Source organism: Carcharodon carcharias, chromosome 1 (genome assembly GCF_017639515.1).
Source record: "Carcharodon carcharias isolate sCarCar2 chromosome 1, sCarCar2.pri, whole genome shotgun sequence".
In the NCBI taxonomy this organism is placed as follows: domain Eukaryota; kingdom Metazoa; phylum Chordata; class Chondrichthyes; order Lamniformes; family Lamnidae; genus Carcharodon; species Carcharodon carcharias.
Genome location: NC_054467.1, coordinates 162,609,515 through 162,627,065, shown reverse-complemented (window position 1 = coordinate 162,627,065; position 17,551 = coordinate 162,609,515). Strand labels below are relative to the sequence as shown.

The following is a 17,551-nucleotide window of genomic DNA, read 5'->3' as shown; positions in this document are numbered from 1 at the left end:
ATTCAAGAGGAAATTGAATCATCTGAAAGGGAAGAATGTGTAGCACTATGGGGAGAAGGTGGTGGAATGGCACTTTGTGAATTTCTCCTTCAGAGAGCCAGCACTGACAAGATGAGCCAAATAGTGGCTAATTATTATTATATCATAATTATTATATCACTCTATAACTAATTTGATTTAACACCTAGCCAAGGTCCTCTGTTTCACTTTGGGGCTGATAACAATGTTTCAGAATTCCTCATATGTTCAGTTTCAAGAACACATTGGCATGATTTTGCCATTGACCCTTACTTCTGGAGGTTGAAAACTGCAATTGGTTTTTTCACAGAATCTCACGGTGCAGAAGAGGCCCTTCGGCCCATCGAGTCTGCACCGACATGTGAGAAACACCTGGACCTACCTACCTAATCCCATTTAGCAGCACTTGGCCCATAGCCTTGAATGTTATGACGTGCCAAGTGCTCATCCAGGTACTTTTTAAAGGATGTGAGGCAACCCGCCTCCACTACCCTCCCAGACAGTGCATTCCAGACCATCACCACTCTCTGGGTAAAAAGGGTTCCCCTCACATCTCTCTCCCCCCCACCCCCCCGCCCCCAAAACCTCCTGTCCCTCACCTTGAACTTATGACCCCTTGTGACTGACCCTTTAACTAAGGGAAACAGCTGCTCCCTGTCCATGCCCCTCATAATCTTGTACACCTCGAGCAGGTCGCCCCTCGGTCTTCTCTGCTCCAACGAAAACAACCCAAGTCTATCCAACGTCTCTTCATGACTTAAATGTTTCATCTCAGGCAACATCCTGGTGAATCTCCTCTGCCACCCCTCCAATGCAATCATATCCTTCCTATAATGTGGCAACCAGAACTGCGCACAGTACTCCAGCTGTGGCCTCACCAAGGTTCTATACAATTCCAACATGACCTCCCTACTTTTGTAATCTGTGCCTCGATTGATAAAGTCCCTTATGCCTTTTTCACCACCCCACTAACATGCCCCTCTGCCTTCGGAGATCTATGGACACACGTGCTAAGGTCTCCTTGTTCCTCAAAACGTCCTAGTGTCATGACGTTCATTGAATACTTACTTGTCAAATTACTCCTTCCAAAGTGTATCACCTCATGCTTTTCAGGGTTTTGGTGTAAGAACAGTTCAAGCTGTCATTAAATACTTGATATCAATCTTAAATTCATGACAACACGTTGTGGTGGTCAAGCACATGGGACATAGATATCCTTTACTAATGGCACAAACTTGCATCCTCATTTTTCTTTACACATAGGAGTTCTTTTAGTTGACAGGAGGACATGTACATCTTGTATCGCAGTCACCAGTATGGACTGTTGAAGGCTTTGAAGCAGATTGATGTCTGATGTAATATGGTAGAAACACTCAAGTTAAAGAAACACCTTTAGAGGAGGTTATTTCTACAACTGATCCATTGGGCAGTTGCAACTTTTCATTTTTATTGTTGAATAACGGCTGCATTCATTTCAAGTTCAAAGCTATGTGAATTGTAAATGAGTACAATAGAATTAAGATAGTGTTCATGTTAGCTGACTCTAGTCAAAGCCTAAACGCTCCAGTATTTAATAGGATTTTTTATTAAATGGCATGGAGTTTGATTGTAATAATGGTGAAACTGCAACTCAGTATTTGTCATTGCCACCACTAGTTCTGAAACTGACAACTTTTGGAGTCCACACGTGCATCGTTAAATGTGGAAACCAAAAAAGAAGCTGTCAGGGATTCACTGCTCCCTGAGTGCTCGTGAAGTCACCACAGACAAAACTTCAGAAATTGTTGAATTGGAAATGTCTTGTAATGCTGTTATGACATTGCTAATGTTGGGTTTTTAATGGCATACTAAGTCATAACTTCCGCCAAAGAATCTCTCTGGCCCTGGAATCATGCCAAATGTTTGCATTATAAATTCTAGTTTCATAGTTTTTAGTCTATTTCAGCTTGTAGTGTTTATGTCCCAATCACTTCATTCATTCTCCACTGTTTTTAAAATAAATTTCACAATCTTTTTTCTATTTACTGGATTAAATGGCAAATTTGTTTGCTAAATATCTGGTGATATCCTTGGTGCCAAATTCAAATAATGTTGAAGGGTGAGATTCACAGCAGATTGCTGCATCTTTTATCGGTGGCTTTCTTTGGGTCACCACAGACTGCAAAATCCAGGACAAAGTTTGTGGTATGTACTAATTGGGATGGGTTGTGAATCTCCAAGTGATTAGGTTTTTTTAAGGTTTTTGTACCTTGAACATTAATAGTGGGTGAAATTTCTATAACTAATTCAAGCTTGACCATCTGGATAATCTTAGGCTTAAAGTTACATATTAAATACAATAGTGAAACCTATGCAAAAATCGTTAGGTAGCATTGCAACAGACTTAAAGAAATGGTGTTATTGGTTGCACTTGCATGAAATATTAAAGAAACTTTAACCTGAATAGAATCTATACCTGCTTTAAAATTAATTACACCCCAGATCAAAATACTGATGTTGGCACCTTCTTGCAGCTGTTTAAGGAGATTCATCTTCGGTACCAAGGCATGAGCAGGCACAATTTTTCTTCCATTTTAAAATATTTTACTGAAAGGATATAGTTGAACTTTATTGAACCATTTATAGTTTTTTTTAAATCACTACTCATTTAAAATCAATTATTCACAGATGAAGGACAGCCACTAAAAATACATTATTGCAATGAACCCATCTTGAATTGGTTAACACATTAGTAATGCAAAAAAAAAATTCTATAATGCTGCCCTTTTTTGACCCTGTTGTCCTTGCAATTATCACCCCATCTCCTTCCGCACTTTCCTCTGAAATCTTTACATGTCATTTCCCAAATCTATCCTACTTGGCTGAACTTCACATTTGAATCTTTCTGATCAGCTTTCTTCCCCTGCCACTACTGAAACACCATATCAAAGTCACAAAAGGCATCCTTGTGACTGTAGCAACCTATCCATTGACCTTTATCTGCAGCTTTGGGTACAGCTGACCATCCCACCCTCCCCCTGCCCACCTCCAGTGCTTTTCCTCCACCTGGTTGGGGATTGGGAGTGTATGCACCTGGTTCTGTTCTGTTCTCAGTCATAGCTAGTAAGCAGTTCCTTTTTCTTCTCACTCCACCTATGCTATTGCCTTGGGTTCATCTAAGGGTTATCCTTGACCCCCTCCTATTTTTCTATACATGATTCCCTCTTGTGACATAATCTGAAAACATGTTGGGTTCCATGTAATTCCACCTGACCCCCACTGATGTGAAATTATCATACTGCTTTCCTGACTTTCAATATGATGTGAGCAGAAATTCCCTCCAACTAAATATTGGGGAGACAGAAGTTATTGCTTTTGGTTGCCACAAACTCAATTCTTCAACCCAACACCATCACTTGCTATAAAAACAAAAATCTGCGGATGCTGGAAATCCAAAACAAAAACAGAATTACCTGGAAGAACTCAGCAGGTCTGGCAGCATCGGCGGAGAAGAAAAGAGTTGACGTTTCGAGTCCTCATGACCCTTCAACAGAACTGATTGAATGTTAGAAAAGGGGTGAAATATAAGCTGGTTTAGGGAGGGGGGTGGGGTAAGAGAGGTGGGGGGGGGTGTGGTTGTAGGGACAAGCAAGCAGTGATAGGAGCAGATAATCAAAAGATGTCACAGACAATGGAACAAAAGTTTTGAAGGTGGTGATATTATCTAAACGAATGTGCTAATTAAGAATGGATGGCAGGGCACTCAAGGTACAGCTCTAGTGGGGGTGGGGTGGAAAGACTAGCCCGGCATACAAGATTTAAAAATAATGGAAATAGGTGGGAAAAGAAAAATCTATATAAAAAAAACAAAAGGAAGGGGGAAGAAATGAAAGGGGGTGGGGATGGAGGGGGGAGTTCAAGATCTAAAGTTGTTGAATTCAATATTCAGACTGAACTGAATATTGAATTCAACACTTTAGATCTTGAACTCCCTCCTCCATCACTACCCCCTTTCCATTTCTTCCCCCTTTTGTTTTTTCCAACTAACCTAAATAATTTTATGCCCAAAATGGAAACTATCCAAATATTTTTCTGATCAACAGTTCTACAAAATACAATGTTGCATGAATGTACAAAGATTCTCATTGCAATGATTCTCCTTGGGCAGTCCCTCAGATTTGAGGATGACTTGTTTCCATTGCAGTTTGATGGCTTCTGAGATGGTTGATAAATCCAGTGCGTGATTTGCAGATGTCCACATGCAGCACAAGTATTGCTTGAAGGGTTGGGTGGATGGGTTTTTTTTCAAGGTTTGTGCTCTCCCCTGCGCCTACTTCATCTCTGTATATTCCCAACCAGTGTCTTGATGTGCTTGGTGCCTTCCTGAATGAGCCTGCTTCATCTTGGTCTGTCACAAGCTAGGGACTCCCATGAGTCAGTGGGAATGTTTGACCTCCAAAGGGATGTCTCCAGGGCAGTCCTAAAGCACTTTGTCCTTCTGAGAGTCTCCTGCTGTGACCAAGTTCCCAGTAGAGTAGTTGCAACGAAAGTCTGGTGTCGGGCATGTGAACTATGTCTGCCACTCAACAAAACTGGTTTTCAGTCATTTGTGTCTTGATGTTGGGCAAGTTAGCTTAGGAGAGGACATTCCTGTTGGACTGCCTTTCTTGTCACTGGATTTGGAGGTTGTTGCAACGGCACTGCAGGTAGTGCTTTGAGGTGCCTGCCAAGTCTTTTTTTAGATTATTGGAAATTGCTCAAGTCTCCACATACTGGGAAAACAACTGCTGATGGGTATTATTCTTAAACTTTTAAAATCAGTTCTTCAGTAGTGTGCGTTTTGTCTAAATGTAGTTTGCTATGCAACAGTTAATGCTAAGTTAGCCTGATGGATCAGACACTCCCATTTTAGTGACGAAAGCAGCCAGTTGCTTGCTGTATTTTCAATCAGTTTCTTGATTGGACCTTGAACTGCCGCACACGAGTATTACTACATTTAGAGAGAGCCAGTCTGCAGAGAGGTGTCTGCAGATTTGTGATGAAGTATTGCCAAGACATAGATTCCACACTGTCTGAGAAAGTGAATGCTTGCTATTATTGCTGCATGGCTGAGTTAATCTGCAAAAAGAGAGAGCACTCCCATGAGAGTGCCCTTAATGCAAGCTGATGGTTTGGTTTACAGTACAATTCCACTTCTAGAATGTCGCAATCGACAGAACAGCTAAAGTCAAGCTGCAGATTAATGAATGTATTCAGTAAAGAACTGGCAGACACGAGACGCTTTCATTGACTTCTTAGCTTGCTGTCAATGCTTTTTACGATGCATGTTTCATGGTAAGTTGCCTTTTTTATTCTACCAGTAATTCCTCCTTGTTACAAATTTTGTGTTGCTTTTGAGTGCATTCCAGCAATCTTTTTAAACTGCTTCCAGACCACAGTCAGAACTGGAAAACTTGTAAATGGGATGTTCCAACAAAACTATTTTTGGAGTGGAATCTTTGACTTGCAGTATCACAATGACCAAATTTTACAGACAAAACTCTTTTTAAACAGTTTGTCTTTTTTAAAAAAAACGATTGGATTGTAGGTGAAAGGGGAAGATCTGATTTTGTAGAATTAACTATTTTGGTAATAAGTTCCTAAATGGAGGTTTTTGAGAGAATTTAGCAAATCTGCTTTCTTTTTTCCCTAATTAGAAAACTAGCATTAAGTGAAAGGCTCAGCCATGAGCCTTTGTTTACCTGTTTGAAGGCAACCATTTGTTTGTGCCATGGTGAGACTTTGGTATGTGCTGCTCTTTCAGTCTCCTAAAAATTGGGGTTTAGAAGGGGATAGAGTTTTCATTCCACTTAGCTTGAGAGTTTAAATGTAACGTTATGTAATAAACTCATTTTTATGCAGCAGTAAGGAAAATTCTGGTTGTGGATTGTTATGCTTGCAAATTGAACTATAGGGCCAAGCAAAATTATATACTAAAAGGAATTGTAACAAAGATGGTATGGAACTTGCTCTACTAGTCAATGCAGACTTGCTACAGTTTCACTGCAGCTTTAAGTTGTAGACTGCCTTAATTTACACAAACAGTATTTTAATTTTTAGGGTCATATTTTACTGAAATCAACATTATTTCAGGTTTCATTGTAAATTTGGACCAGGAACCTTCGTGCTCCTTTTGACCTTTACTGATGCTATAAGGTATTGACACTAATGGGTAGTAGTTGCTTGGTGTCACATTATTAGCTCACTGGGATACAAAACCAGAATTTGTGTGAAGGAAAGGAATTTGTGCATAATTGCAAATCTGTGTACAGCTGGATTAACACTTGGGTGGTTTTAGCTATTGCTACCAACTGTCGTGTCATGGTGGTATAGTCATACATTTATTATTTATTTGTGCATATCACTATCCAGGCCAGTGTCATTATCCATTCTGAATTGTCATTGAAAAGGTGATGGGTATATGATGTAGGTACACCCTGGCATGGAATTCCAGTATTTTGACCCAGTGCTGGAGTGAATGGTGTCGAGGTGATGGTGTCATGTCTGCTGGATATATTTGACAAAGTGGCCTTTGTCCTTCTATGCACCATGTTGGTAATGCTGAGGTTGAGTCTGTTATTTTAGGTTAGCTGTGGATAAGCTGAGATCTTTGGTAACTTGTAGGGAAATTGGAATCATCTATGAAGATGACAAGACTAGAATGAAGCAGGAAAAGGGTGTTTATGGCAGATGTCATGTGGATAATACAAATGAGAACCAGGTTCAAAGAAAGTTCAGAGCGGAAATGAGGAAAATAATGAGATGAGACTGGTAGCTAACATAAAAGGAATCCAAAAGTTGTTTTTTCTACAGGCATGTATGCAGGGGTGGGGCTGACTGGGACCATGGTGGCATAGGGCATAGCTGAGGTATGAAATAGTACTTAATTGCATGTGTCTTTACCAAGGAAGAAGATGCTGATAACTTTGTAGTGAAGGAGGTGTGATTGAGATATTGAAGGAATGAAAAATGAACACGGGAGGTATTACTTAAGTTGGCTGTGCTTGAAAGTTGATATTCATGAGGAAGTAAGGGAGAAAATTAGAGGCACTGACCATATATCCTCCCACCCCTAAGATACAGGGGTGGTGCCAGATGGAAATGTTACACCCTTTTTTTAAAAAAAAAAAGGGTGCTATGATGAGACCAACAGCTAGAGGCTAGTCAGTTTTAATCTGATGGTGGAAAAGCTTTTTTTAAGTATTGTCATGATAATGAAGGAAAAACATCAAAGTGTGTCCAGGAATATTGGACCTCAAAAATAAGACCCAAGTTTTTAAAAAATGCATGTAATTCACTGGCTGGAATGCTGCAGGGTGATTCCATGAGAAGTAATAGAACCCCACCCTGTTGCCAGACAAGGTACTTCTGAAGACATCCAGAAATTGCTCTCTCAGGTAGAGACAATAGGAGATGAGTATCACCTCATCAAGCAATCCTGTCAGCAATGCCCAGACTGTGAATTTGCTTCTCACTTGGAACATAAAAAGAAGGGGTTAAAAGTGAGCTGAAAAGCTGCCCTGGTGTCTGTCTATCTGGTAGTGTTCTGAGAGAGAGCATGTGCTGGAAGTTTCACTCAGAGGTAATAGCCACACATTAATCCTGAAAATCACCATTTTGCAAGTATCCCAATCTCTCTCCCTCTCTGCCAGAGTTAACTATTGGAACCTCGAATCCAACTATTCATCTGCCAGAGTCTACTGGATCCTCTAATCTCAATGACTGCAATGTTGAATTACCTATTCCCCATGAGTCAAGAATTGTTCCATATGCCATTTTTTAATATACATATATTCATGTACTTGAAACTAAATTCTTAACTTTTTTAACCTGTATGATCGTATATGCATGTGTTTTATCCTTGTGGTTAATAAACTTACGGTCAGATCAAAGTCAGATCAAATTGGCTCCTTCAAAACTAGAATTATTGGGTCTGGGGAAAAAGGTATCCACAAAAGGGATCCTTTTTGGATTAAATCTTGTTGTGACCAACAGTAGGGGGATGGCTGAATAAAGACGGAGCCAGTTCATTTCCCCCCCTCCCTCACCTGGGGCATAACAATTTGGAGGTGACAGCCAGATGGTGACAAACCGAGGGTCTCACCTGGATCAACAACTTTGAGAAGCCTCACCTGGGGGTGGGTCATAATAGTACGGATTAATAAATGAAAGCTAGTATCAATTAATTTTGAGTTGGGGGTGGATGAGGTTAATTTAGTTGATCTGATGTGCATGGGCTTCCAAAAGGTGTTTGAGGTGGCACACAATAGGCTTTTCAGCAAAGTTAAGCCCCTGGAATAAAAGGGTCAGCGGCAACATGTATATGAATGTAGTATATGAATGTAGTATAAAGGTATTTAACATAGCAAAGGTTAATATGGGTTGAGGCAGTAGTACAGGCCTCAGTGGTAACATAGGACCTGAGACTCAGCTCAGTTATGGACTGGATAGAGACCTGTGTAGAAGCCTGCAGTTACCTCTTAGCTTGGGCTATGACCTTCATATTTGTACTTAGTTGTGTTATGAATAAACACTTCACGTCCAATCATACCAGACTCCAAACCTCAGAGACCTAGTGAACATAGAACATGCAATTATGAAGTTGACTGAGTTACAGGAAATACATTGGTGAATGCCTGTTTTTCAGATTAGAGGGAGGTATAGAGTGGTAGAACTGCTTTTCATTAATGACCTCGACTTGGATGTAGATTTTGAAATTTGCTGATGAGACCAAATTGGAAGGAGGAGGATAGTGATAGACTGGTGGGGTGGGTGAGCATAAGGCAGAAAATGTTTAATACAGATAGGCATGAAGTGAAGGAGAGGAAATAAAGAATGCAATTGTAAAGAGGCTGCAGGAGCAGAGACTGGGGATCAAGGTGTCCAAATTATTAAGTGGCAGGGCAGGCTGAAGTGGTGAATAAAGTATATGGGATCCTGGGCTTCATGAGTAGAAACAGTACAAAAATGAGGATATTGAGCCTGTATAAAATGCTAGGTTGGCTTCAACTTGACTATTCTGTCCAATTCTGGACACCACACTTTAGTAGGATCTGAAGGCTTTGGAGAGGGTTCAGAAATGATGTTTCCAGGCATGAGTTAGCTGGAGAGATTGGAGAAGCTGGATTGTTCTCAGAAGTTTGAGATTCTATAGTGTTCCTATAGACAGAACAGATGGGGAAAATCCCTTCCTGGAATTGTCAGGAACCAGAGGATACTGTTTTAAGATGATTGACAAAAGAAGCAACAGTGACCTGAAGAAAAACTTGCAAGTGAATACACTGCTTGAGATTGTGGTGGATGCATTTCAATCATGGCTTTCAAAAGGTAAAGGGAATTGGATAACTATCTGAAGAGGCAACATTTGTGGAGCTACATGGGAAAGGAAGGGAAGTGAGACTAGCTGAGTTGTAGATGCAGAGAACCAGCATGACATGAAGGGCCAAATGGCCTCCTTCAATGCTGTGGCCTTCTGATTTGATGTCATGGATGTTATTGCACTTTATTCTTGGGTTACGTATTGTTCAGTGCATAGTAATAAATGAAGGTGACTTTAAATACATTGGATTATTCAGCCTGTTGTAATGACCTTAGACCCAGAAACAGCAGTAAAGCAAATTTGTAATTTCTTTCAAATGTTTGTGGAATCTAATTGTCTTATGCTTAAAAAGAATTTGGAGTTTGCATCAATTGTAAAGGGACCAATTGTACCTTGGATAAGAAATGTTGGTCCATGTGACTGAGTGAGCCTTGACCTGGAAGCAATACCAGCAGGACACAAGTGAATTGCAGAAAGTTATAAGCAGATGAGCTTGGAGGGTCAAGGCCCAGATGTAGAAAAAAAGCCAACAGAGGAACACAATTCATGTGAGGGAAGTCAGCATAGCCCTAAGAAAAGGTCACTTTTCTGTTTGGCGGTAAGAAAGAGAATTTGAAGACACTTAGCTTGTTTGTACATGAAAAGGGACTGAATCCTAAAAGAGGTGCAAATAGCTGAGGCATGTGAAAGAGCTGAGTTTGTATTAGAGGGCCAGAATCATGAGCCATACTATTGGTTGCCTATTGAAAAAGGACTCCAGTTGTACTATCAGGACTGTCAAAAGTCTGCCTTCCTGATGATTTGTATTCATGAAACTGAGGTGAAAGCTTGCTGATAGGACAACCGACTGACCCTGCCTGAATAAAGATCAGCATCTTGTGCAACGGTGTGCGTAGTGTCATGTCTGTGGGTACACTTTTTTTTGCTTTACCTTTGTCATTGAAGGTGCCAGGAGCCATTTGGTAAAGTTGATGATTTTCAGTTATGGTTCCCTTGGCGATCATAACATTTCACAGCTCTGTAGAGATCGTCAAATTGATTTTGTTCTGTCATGGAGATATTAATGTATATAATGTTATTGGAAATTACTTTAAAATGGACTTGTAGGTTCTGTGTGTGTGTGTTAATTGGATTAAAACCAGCTAATCTGGATGCTTTGGTGTATAGTAGTTGTGAGATGTTAAACAGTAAGGTAGAGGATGCATTTGCATTTTGTTGATTTCAAAGACTGAGGGTGAAATCTTGCACTTAGCTGAGACACCAAGCAATATGTTTAAATTACTAATAAAATTGGTACTGTGATAGGGGTTTTATTGGTAAACGAGGTGGAGTTCAATGAGAATTTGCATTCAAAGAGAAGGCCAGGTATATACAGATGGGTTAAAAACAAAAAAACTGCGGATGCTGGAAATCTAAAACAAAAACAGAATTACCTGGAAAAACTCAGCAGGTCTGGCAGCATCGGCGGAGAAGAAAAGAGTTGACGTTTCGAGTCCTCATGACCCTTCGACAGAACTTGCGTTCGAGTCCAAGAAAGAGTTGAAATATAAGCTGGTTTAAGGTGTGTGTGTGGGGGGCGGAGAGATAGAGAGACAAAGAAGTGGAGGGGGGGGGGGGTGTGGTTGTAGGGACAAACAAGCAGTGATAGAAGCAGATCATCAAAAGATGTCAACGACAATAGTACAATAGAACACATAGGTGTTAAAATTAAAGTTGGTGATATTATCTAAACGAATGTGCTAATTAAGAATGGATGGTAGGGCACTCAAGGTATAGCTTTAGTGGGGGTTTTTTTTTATATAATGGAAATAGGTGGGAAAAGGAAAATCTTTATAATTTATTGGAAAAAGGGAAGGGGGAAACAGAAAGGGGGTGGGGATGGGGGAGGGAGCTTACGACCTAAAGTTGTTGAATTCAATATTCAGTCCGGAAGGCTGTAAAGTCCCCAGTCGGAAGATGAGGTGTTGTTCCTCCAGTTTGCGTTGGGCTTCACTGGAACAATGCAGCAAGCCAAGGACAGACATGTGGGCAAGAGAGCAGGGTGAAGTGTTGAAATGGCAAGCGACAGGGAGGTTTGGGTCATTCTTGCGGACAGACCGCAGGTGTTCTGCAAAGCGGTCGCCCAGTTTACGTTTGGTCTCTCCAATGTAGAGGAGACCACATTGGGAGCAACGAATGCAGTAGACTAAGTTGGGGGAAATGCAAGTGAAATGCTGCTTCACTTGAAAGGAGTGTTTGGGTCCTTGGACGGTGAGGAGAGAGGAAGTGAAGGGGCAGGTGTTGCATCTTTTGCGTGGGCATGGGGTGGTGCCATAGGAGGGGGTTGAGGAGTAGGGGGTGATGGAGGAGTGGACCAGGGTGTCCCGGAGGGAGCGATCCCTATGGAATGCCGATAAGGGGGGTGAAGGGAAGATGTGTTTGGTGGTGGCATCATGCTGGAGTTGGCGGAAATGGCGGAGGATGATCCTTTGAATGCGGAGGCTGGTGGGGTGATAAGTGAGGACAAGGGGGACCCTATCATGTTTCTGGGAGGGAGGAGAAGGCCTTCTCCTGGGCGACCGCTTTGCAGAACACCTGCGGTCTGTCCGCAAGAATGACCCAAACCTCCCTGTCGCTTGCCATTTCAACACTTCACCCTGCTCTCTTGCCCACATGTCTGTCCTTGGCTTGCTGCATTGTTCCAGTGAAGCCCAACGCAAACTGGAGGAACAACACCTCATCTTCCGACTGGGGACTTTACAGCCTTCCGGACTGAATATTGAATTCAACAACTTTAGGTCGTAAGCTCCCTCCCCCATCCCCACCCCCTTTCTGTTTCCCCCTTCCCTTTTTCCAATAAATTATAAAGATTTTCCTTTTCCCACCTATTTCCATTATATAAAAAAAAAACCCCCACTAAAGCTATACCTTGAGTGCCCTACCATCCATTCTTAATTAGCACATTCGTTTAGATAATATCACCAACTTTAATTTTAACACCTATGTGTTCTATTGTACTATTGTCGTTGACATCTTTTGATGATCTGCTTCTATCACTGCTTGTTTGTCCCTACAACCACACCCCCCACCCCCCTCCACTTCTTTGTCTCTCTATCTCCCCGCCCCCCCACACACACACCTTAAACCAGCTTATATTTCAACTCTTTCTTGGACTCGAACGCAAGTTATGTCGAAGGGTCATGAGGACTCGAAACGTCAACTCTTTTCTTCTCCGCCGATGCTGCCAGACCTGCTGAGTTTTTCCATATACAGAGGGGTGTTGTGTGTGGAAGTTAAGAGGCATGGAAGATCTAAGCCGCCTGTAAACCTAGAACAATGCAAAGGAACAAATTGAAAGGAACCTTATTTTGAATTTGTAAGATAAAATATGCTTTGCCTGATGTCTGTTTAAAGTCTATGGGTTATTGTTGCCTTGGAAGATTACCTGGGAGTGATTAATTTGGATTTGTTTAATAGTAGTTATGGTAGTAATTTGTAGACGTGTATGTGTTTTAAATTTGTTAAATTGTAAGTGTTTAAATTTTTTTAAAAAACCTCTGGAGGTTTGGTGGTTTCATTTCTGAATTCAGAGTTGCATCTCAAATATACCAATTGAAAACATAGGTTTTGACAGTTGTTTAAAGTTTCCCACTGGTATTTTAAATAATTCAGCCTCCTACCAACTGCTGTGTCATAACAGCTCCTCCTGAGGAATTGAAAGCTTTGAGTGGAAGTTTTTGAGTGTGGCAAAAACTTCAAATCCTAATTACAACTACTTTAAATAATAACTATTCTAAAGAGGAACTTGTTTTCACAGCTGAACTTCACTCTAATAGAATTATGTTGTATCTACTGTACAAAAGCTACTCAATTGGCGCTTTGACCAAATTCAAGCTTGAGTATAGAGTATTGCCTAGCAACTTTCTGAACTAGTTCAAAACATGGCCTTTCAAATAATCCTTTGAATGTTGTTTTTGTCCTTGCACAAGACGTGGGGCTTGGCCAGCATTTGTTGACCATCCCTAATTGCCCTGAAAAGGTGATGGTGAGCTGCTTTCTGGAACAGCTGCAGTTCATGAGGTGTAGGCACACCCACAGTGATGTTAGGAAGGGAGTCCCAGCATTTCATCCCAGTGATGGTGAATGAGCAGCAAGGTAGTTCCAAGTCAGGATGGTGTGCTTGGATGTGGATGGTCTGCAGCTTTTGATACAGAATCCTTTGGGTAGGGAAGAGGAGAGTTTTTAATCATGAGCTTTGATCACCAGGGTAAATGCAAACTTGATCCAAAGGAATTGAGATTGGATGATTTTTTAACACTTCAAATCTCATGGTGCACATTTTTGGTTGTGCATGTTGTTGAAATTAGATTTTGCTATAATAAATCTATTATGCTGAAAAATTAAATGCAGTGAGTTCAGGCCTTGTTTGAATGGTCACAAGCTTGAAATTTAGTACTGTAGAGGAGTATGTTTGGAACAATGACTTGTCATCTTAGCGCTGCTTTTTAGTGCTAATATAGGCAAAACTAGCATTTATTGTCCAACCCTGGGGTAGTGGGCCAGTTGGATACAACTGAAGTGTTAGGCTGCTTAAAAGTAAGTCGAGTCCTCTCCATCGGTGTGCAACAGAGTCTCTTGGACCAAACTAGGTAAGAATGGTCGGTTTCCTTTCTAAAGGAAAATAAACCCAACAGCTTCATGTTCACTCCTTGTTGATAACAGGTTTTTAACATCTTTTAAACTGAATTCAAATTCTCAACTGCCAGTATTGGGATTCGAACTTGCTCTTTCTGGATTTTAAATTAATTTGAATTAATGGTCTGTAATATAACAATGACACCAACCATGTTTAGTAACTATTACATGTTTAGTGCAAATTTGGATGTATTTTTTAAGATTCCTGGTTGGTGTCTAATGATGAAAGTAATTCCACATGGGTTTTCTTGGGTTCAGTGGCACTGGGGCAAAACATAATTTATGATCAAAATTTAATGACCCTGCTAAATTTGCAATGCCACAAGTACAAATAATTCTACACAATTTCTTTGTCATGCATAGAGTCCACCTGCAGCAAGTCCCTACTAAAGCTGGGGCATCTTAAATACTAAGTTTGTTCCTAGAAGCAGACATTACATGCAGCCCAAGAACAACTTGGGCCTTTCCTCCAAGTAGTGTTTAGCTTTTTTCTTAATCAGTTCAATGGAATTTATACATGACTTGACCAACCTTTATCTTTTTATGAGCTTTCAAGTAAACACTAAATTTTCTTGCCACCATACTGATGCAACAATCGTGTGGCAACTTGTACAACACTTAACTTTCAATTTCCTTTAAACCACTGATTTCACCCAAAAATTGCAATTTATTTCAGAAATGTACGTTAAATTCTTCCAGCCCATTGTCCTCCATTTCAGATTTTATAATCCCAAGTGTATTTCACCACTTTCACAATTCCATTTCTCAAACTTTGCTGTTGATTTTGGCGAGCATACCAAATGCCAAGTTTCTAAACTACCAATGTGCTTTTAAAATATAAACTTGGTTATAATGATCATCAGCCTTAACTAACTGATGGGAAGATGCTTGGAGCATCTGTTTATCATGTTTTAATATCTGAAAAATGTCCTTTCAAGAACTAAATCAGAATGGCAAGCTTGGTGAGAGAGTTTTTTAAGAATGGCCTTGAAAGAAGGGGACATTTGGGGAGTAGAGTAGGGATAAGGCAGTTGCCAGTGTGTGGAAGGAAACTACAAAAATCAGTACCAGAGATTTGTGCTGTAGAAAGTTGATTGAGGGAGGTCATAGTAGGATTTAAATGTGAGGATTTTACATGAAACGTCGATTAGCAAGGAAAGGGATGGTGGGGAGCAGAACATGGATGACCTTAATGGCAAGCTTGCGCAGTGTTGAAATAATGGAGTCTGCAGATGACCAAGGCACAGGTGAGGGTTTTGACAGCTGCTGTGCTAGAGAGTTAGTATGTACGTATAGGTGGAAATAATGTGGGGTCAGATGCATGATGGTAAGGTTGTCGAGCCCAGTTTAGATTGAAGCGGTGGCTGCATAGAGATTTGAAGTGTTTGTAGTCAGGCACGGGCTTGTCGGAGCTGAGGATTGCCTTTGGTGTTGATGTTTAGCTGGAAATTGTGGCTCGGCAAAAACTGGATATCAAATGAGCACTCTGAACACTGCAGTGAAGCGAGGCAGGTCAAGTTGGCATCATCGGAGAATGTACAAAAGCTTTTCCTGTATCCATGGATAATGTTGCTTTGGGGTAGCATGTATCAGTTATAGATAGCTCTTAGGCTAAAGGTGGTTGCATGGAGGAACATGGAAGTGGCGGTATTGCTGCAGATCCTGGAGCTATAATCTGATAGACAAGAGTTGAACCAGTGAACTCGGTCTTGCTGAGCTAGACAGTATAGGATAGATGGCCACAGAATCCTTCAACATGGCACACATGCTCTGCTTCACCAACCATATGCTTGATCAACAGCTTCAGTTGACACACTGGTCGAGATGCCACCAGGGATGTATCCCTCGAGGCAAGGGTTCAGTATGTGGACTATGGTCTGACTTAGATGGCCACTGTCATAATTTGAGTTGATCCTCATGTTGCACTGGTGGAGCAAGCAGCCTTCTTCTTCCTGCCTATCTTCAATCAGTTGAAGGTTGTTCAAATTTTGTGGAAGTTTGAAAGCTGGGACTTGGCTGAAAAGGATGTTTTGTGGTCAACTAGGTGGTGTGCCATCAAGGTCCTGTGTCAAATGCCACCATCTGCTATAGTGGGGACCCAGGTTTGAATCCTGCCATGGCATGATGGAATTTGAATTGAATAACAAACCTGAAATTAAGTCTATTGATGACCGTGAAACTGGTGCTGTTTGTCATCAAGCCATCTGGTTCACTAATGTCTTTTTTAGGGAAGGGAATGTGCTGTCCTAGCCTAGTCTGGCTTACATGTGACTCCAGATCCACAGTCATATGGTTGACTCTTAAATGCCATCTGAAGTGGCCCAGCAAGCCACTCGGTTGTATCAAACTGCTATAAAGTCAATAAAATGGAATGAAATCTGACAGGCCACCTGGCATTGACTTTGGCATAGGGCACTACAATGACAAACCCAGCCCTGTTGACCCTGCAAAGTCCTCCTTCGTAACATTTGGGGCTTTTTGCATTTTCACACAGGTGTTGTGGAGACCAAATCCTGTTGTCACATTGAGGATACCCTCCATCGTGTTGTGGCACCACCACTGTGCTATATAGGATAGATTTGCAACAGACCTAGCAGCTCAAAACCCGGCGTCCGTGAGGCGCTGCGGACCATCGGAAACAACAGAATTGTACTTGACCACAATCTGTAATGTCATGGCCTAGCATATCTCCCCCTCTACCATTACCACCAAGCTAGAGGATCAACCCTGGTTCAATGAAGACTGCAGGAGGGCATGCCAGGAGCAGCACCAGGCATACCTAAGAATGGGGTGTCCACCTGGTGAAGCTATAACACAGCACTGCTTGTGTGCCAAACACCATAAGCAGCAAGTGATAGACAGAGCTAAGTAAGTGATTCCACAGCCAACAGATCAGATCTGTGCTCTGCAGTCCTGCCACATTCAATTGTGAATGGTGGTGCACAATTAAACAACTCGCTGGAGGCGGAGGCTCCACCAATATCTGCATCCTCAATGATGGGGAGCCCAGCATATAGTGTAGAAGATAAGGCTGAAGCATTTGCTACAATCTTCAGCCAGAAGTGCCGAGTGGATGAGCCGTCATCTCCAGAGGTCCCCAGTCTCAGATGCTAGTTTTCAGCCAATTTGATTCATTCCATATGTTATGATATCAAGTAATGGCTTAAGGCATTGGATAGTGCAAAGGCTATTGGCCCTGACAATATTCTGGCAATAGTACTCCAGTGGAGTACTTGTACTCCAGAAGTTGCCATGCACCTAGACAAGCTGTTCCAGTACAGCAACAACATTGGTATCTATCTGGCAATGTGGAGAGTTGCCCAAGTATGTCCTGTACACAAAGCAAGACACATCCAGCCTGGCCAATTACCATCCCATCAGTCTATTCTCGATCATCAGTAAAGTAATGGAAGGGGTCATGAACAGTACTATCAAGCGGCACTTGCTTGGCAATAACTTGTTCACTGTTCAGCTTGGGTTCTGCCAGGGTCACTCAGCTTTTGACCTCAATATAGCCTTGGT

At 41.4% G+C, this 17,551-nt stretch overlaps 1 protein-coding gene across 2 annotated transcripts in view; it reads left to right on the top strand.

Annotated features, from left to right (window-relative positions):
- The first annotated feature begins 4,990 nt into the window (after window positions 1–4,990).
- The window catches only part of mtus1b (microtubule associated tumor suppressor 1b), a 195,215-nt gene continuing 182,654 nt past the window's right edge, over window positions 4,991–17,551 (top strand). The window contains exon 1 of one of the 2 annotated variants that reach the window (XM_041188957.1): window positions 4,991–5,331. The gene's annotated coding sequence lies outside the window, so the exon portion shown is untranslated. The remainder of the gene's footprint in view (window positions 5,332–17,551) is intronic. The other variant, XM_041188960.1, reaches the window with a different exon arrangement.